Source organism: Hordeum vulgare, chromosome 1H (assembly GCF_904849725.1).
Source record: "Hordeum vulgare subsp. vulgare chromosome 1H, MorexV3_pseudomolecules_assembly, whole genome shotgun sequence".
Classification (NCBI taxonomy): domain Eukaryota; kingdom Viridiplantae; phylum Streptophyta; class Magnoliopsida; order Poales; family Poaceae; genus Hordeum; species Hordeum vulgare.
In genome coordinates, this window is record NC_058518.1 from 34,850,917 (window position 1) to 34,855,270 (window position 4,354).

Here is a 4,354-nt window from a genome sequence, read left to right on the forward strand (position 1 = left end):
GTTCGTCGTAAAGGGTTACATCGATGCAAGCTTTGACACTAATCCGAATAACTATGAGTAGTGAAACGGATTCGTATAGTAGAGTAGATATTTGGAGTATTTCCGAATAGCACGTAGTAGCAGCATCTATAAGATGACATAAAGATTTGTAAAGAACACACGGATCTGAAAGTTTCAGAACCGTTGACTAAAACCTCTCTCACGAGCAAGACGTGATCAGACCCCCGAACTATATGGGTGTTGGATTCGTTGAAATCACATGGTGATGTGAACTAGATTATTGACTCTAGTGCAAGTGGGAGACTGTTGGAAATATGCCCTAGAGGCAATAATAAATTAGTTATTATTATATTTCTTTGTTCATGATAATCGTTTATTATCCATGCTATAATTGTATTGATTGGAAACATAATACTTGTGTGGATACATAGACAAAACACTGTCCCTAGTAAGCCTCTAGTTGACTAGTCGTTGATCAAAGATGGTCAAGGTTTCCTGGCCATAGGCAAGTGTTGCTACTTGATAACGGGATCACATCATTAGGAGAATCATGTGATGGACTAGACCTAAACTAATCTCTACTATTAAAGGGGATTTGCCGTCCTCGTGATGGTTCGACCTCCAACGATCCCCCTCCTACCGCTAGCCTTTCCACGGTTCCACCGATTTTTTTCAATCCCTCCTTAGTACATCGTCTTCTATGGCTAAAAGTCTTCCCCACGTCCTCCCACCGTCTCAACGCCTCACCCACGACGCTCACGATCGCCCACGCCGCCGCCCCGCCGCCCAGGTTCCCACCTCCATCACAAATCCCCGCAGCACCGCCGTCAGAGGGCCGGCCGGCAAACCCGCACGGCGCCCACAGGGAAGGTGGCGGCACGTGGCAGTGTGGCGGTCTCGTTCCCCTCCCGCCCACCCCACCAACCCCCTCCAACATCGGGACACCACCGGGTCCCCCCTCCAACGCCGCCTCCCTCATCTCCGGTGACGGGATCTGGCGAAGCTCCTTCCCCACCCCGCCACCGCACCTCACGCCCGTCTCCTCCGGCCAGCCTCCCCCCGCAACCTCCCCCCTCCCGTTTTTAGAAGGGAAGGGAAGGGAAGAGAAGAGGGAGAGCGAGCAGGTGAGGCGACGACCATGGCGCTCGCAGATCCGTCGGCCCCGTTGTACGTCCTCGGCCGCGCGTGATTCTGCTTAGTGGCGTGACGGGGTGCCTGCTCTGCGCCCATGCCATGGCCGGCTCGGGACGCCGCCATCGACCTCGGACCACACCGCCGCCGCCATGGATGCACAGGCCTCCTCGCCCATGTTCTTCTTCTTCTTCTCTCTCTCTCCCCCTAATGTGTTTCGATTTGGTCCTGATGTGTTTCGATTTGGTAGGCCTGCCTCTTCTTCTCTCTCTCCCCCTAATCTTGCTGCTCAGTTAGTCAACAAATGAGATGTTAAGATAGTTCACCTGGTGTGAACAGGTCGACGGCAGTGGCAGCAGGCGGCGCATGCAGGGCTCGTGCAGCGCCCCGACGTCTCACGCACGAGCTGCCTTTCGAGCTGCTGCAGGTCGGCAAGCTGAGCAAGGTAGTCAATCCTTCACATGCATGTTTATTTGCCATCCTGTAGTCAATCCTGTACGAGTCCTCTTTTGTCAAGATGTATGTGGTAATCTGTAGTCCTCTTTTGTCCTGTAGTTAGCTGTATGTGGTATTGTGCAACTAACTGTATCTAATTTCTTGTACTGCATGATTATTACTAACTAACTAACTGTATGTGGTAATCTACAACTAACTGTATCAACTTTGGCTGCATGTCTGTTAAAACAGATTACCATATTTGGCAAATAAAGTTGAACTATACTTATGCTTACTTCTGCTGCTCTAATTTATAGGTAATGGAAGTGCGCCTTATATTAATAGGATGAGCATGGATGAAACCAAAAGGAGGGGCAATGGCAACCTCGACAATGAAGATGATGTTGTGATGAGGAATGATTCAACTCCAAGAGAGCCAGCATGGAAAGGTCACTACCATGATCTGAATTCTGTTAATTCTGCATATTTCTTTTTTGCATGGTTATTATGATGCTTTTATGTTTGTTGGTTCCGTAAAAACTCTCTTTTACAGAGCAAATTTCTGTTAATGTATATGTTACAGTATACATGTACATTTAGACAGTTACAGAAAATATACCTGTACACTTAGTCAGTTATAGAAAATATACCTGTACATTTAGTCCGTTACAGTATACCTGTACATTTAGTCAATTACAGAAATAATGGAAATTAAATCTTTCAAAGTCCAGTTACAGAAAATGTAGTCAGTTTCTCTGCCTCCGTGTAGTGAAACAAAAAAATCATGGTGTTGCTGTGAATTATATAAGCCTGTTGATCTGTTTGTTTGTATTAGACATATTTATTATCTTGTTGTGAATTATATAAGCTTAGTTTTTATTTTGTATTATGATGCATTTAGAGTTGAAATGATGTTTATTCTGTTGTAGTTATATATTATGATGCATTGATAACATGGCGCTTAAAATTTTGATATGTAGGACTTATAACCAATGACATCTCTTATATTTGGAACCATGGCCCCAAGTTTGGTGGGGGATTTGATTGTTGGTACTGCCACCTAATCAGTAGAGGAGGAGGCGCAACCCGCTTTAGGGAGCACCTTGGTGGTATACCAGGTGAAGTGAGGGTGTGCCCTAATGTTCCAAGAAATGTGTGTGCTGCAATGAGGGACTCTCGTGATGATGCAAGGCGGAAGAAGAGGGAGAAGACAAATCGTAAAATCCGCTGTGTTTGAGCAACTACACTGGATGGTGACCCTTTTTTCTCCTCACTAAAAGTTGGGTATTCATATATGTAGGAACCAAAGGATGTGGATCTCCTGAACATAACCTCCATGGCATGTCCTGCCTTACCTCTGTGCCCTCTAGCACAAACACAAGCTGAACGAGGGATCCTACTGATTCTTAAACGAATTAGAGCAGTTTTCGACAAGGTATTCATTTGTTGCCCTGTTGAAAATCAACTTTAACACTTGATAATATGTGGTGCGTAGTTTGTACCTATCTTGTCACTTAATAATTGGGTCAATGTTGCTTGCTTAATAGGTTGGCATCAAGGAAGAGGAGTCTGTAGTTGTGAGGATAACTGGTTGCCCTAATGGATGCGCCAGACCATACATGGCCGAGGTTGGCTTTGTTTATGACGGCCCAAACAGTTATCAGGTAAAATAATGCCGAAATAGTTCTGACATCATTTATGCAAACAGTGGTACTTCCTTTTTGTTCACATTCATGATTTTGTTTGCATATTTTATTTTTCTCAATTGAGCTTTTCTTTATTGTGACCGTAGATCTGGCTTGGAGGAACACCAAACCAGACCACCTTGGCAGAAACGTTCATGAATAAAGTGAAGCTTCAAGATATTGAGAAGGTTTTGGAACCACTGTTTTCCTATTGGAATATCACGCGCCAGGAAGGCGAATCTTTTGGGAGCTTCACGAACGGAATGGTGAGCGGATTCTGTTCTTCCATCGAATACTATTGCAGTTTAGTCATTTGGGAAGGAATTTTTTGGACCTTCCGAGAGAATAAGGGAGACATTTAGTCAGAAGCCCCCAAATGTTGTCTCTTTCCTGCTATGTAGAGAGCACCATTCATCTGGGAGTTGCTTACTAAATGGTACTCCCTCTATACACTAATGTAAGACGTTTTTGCAGTTCCTTACATTAGTGTACAGAGGCGAGTACAAACTAGCAAGATTGTTAAATTGTTGCTTTCTGTTAGTTGTCATCAGTATAAGCGCTGGACTAATTGATATGGCTTCGCAGATAGTTTTGATACCGGGAAATGCCTAAGCTGCGCAATATGTGTGTCGACATAGCCTGCAGTTTGAGTTTGAGTTTGAGGTTCTACCTGTGTCCGGCATCGGGGCAATTCAGTGGATTTGTTGCACCAAATGAACCCCAATCGTTTATTTTCAAAAGTTTTTATTACTCACTTGTGCATGCATTTTTTTATTTACATGGACAACATAGCTTTTGCAGCAATCCTTCTTACACACTTTCACAGCAAGGACACATAATATACCCATTGGTCCAAAATAAGTGGGTGGAATTGGTCTGTAACAAACCTACAATATATTCTCTCTACTCTGACTGGAGCGCATCACTCTATGTGTAGTGATCACCAAAAGATAATGTAATCTACGGAGGTGTTGTTCATCTCATAGATAGTTCTATGTATCTTACAAATTATTGATATCTTGGCCTTACGGGAAAGCATTCAGTCTATGTGTGGTGATCTTTTGGTTCGTTGTGGATATTTTACAGTTTTGGGGGCTCTTGAT

At 44.1% G+C, this 4,354-nt stretch overlaps 1 long non-coding RNA gene across 2 annotated transcripts; it reads left to right on the plus strand.

Annotated features, from left to right (window-relative positions):
• Window positions 1–1,311: 1,311 nt before the first annotated feature.
• Window positions 1,312–4,089, plus strand: LOC123406108. 2 transcript variants are annotated; one of them, XR_006612009.1, is made up of 5 exons: window positions 1,312–1,576; window positions 1,884–2,015; window positions 2,547–3,001; window positions 3,114–3,230; window positions 3,359–4,089. It is a non-coding gene; the product is annotated as an uncharacterized LOC123406108 (long non-coding RNA). The 2 variants fall into 2 exon arrangements; XR_006612010.1 differs by having other exon boundaries at window positions 1,912–2,015.
• The last annotated feature ends 265 nt before the right edge of the window (window positions 4,090–4,354 follow it).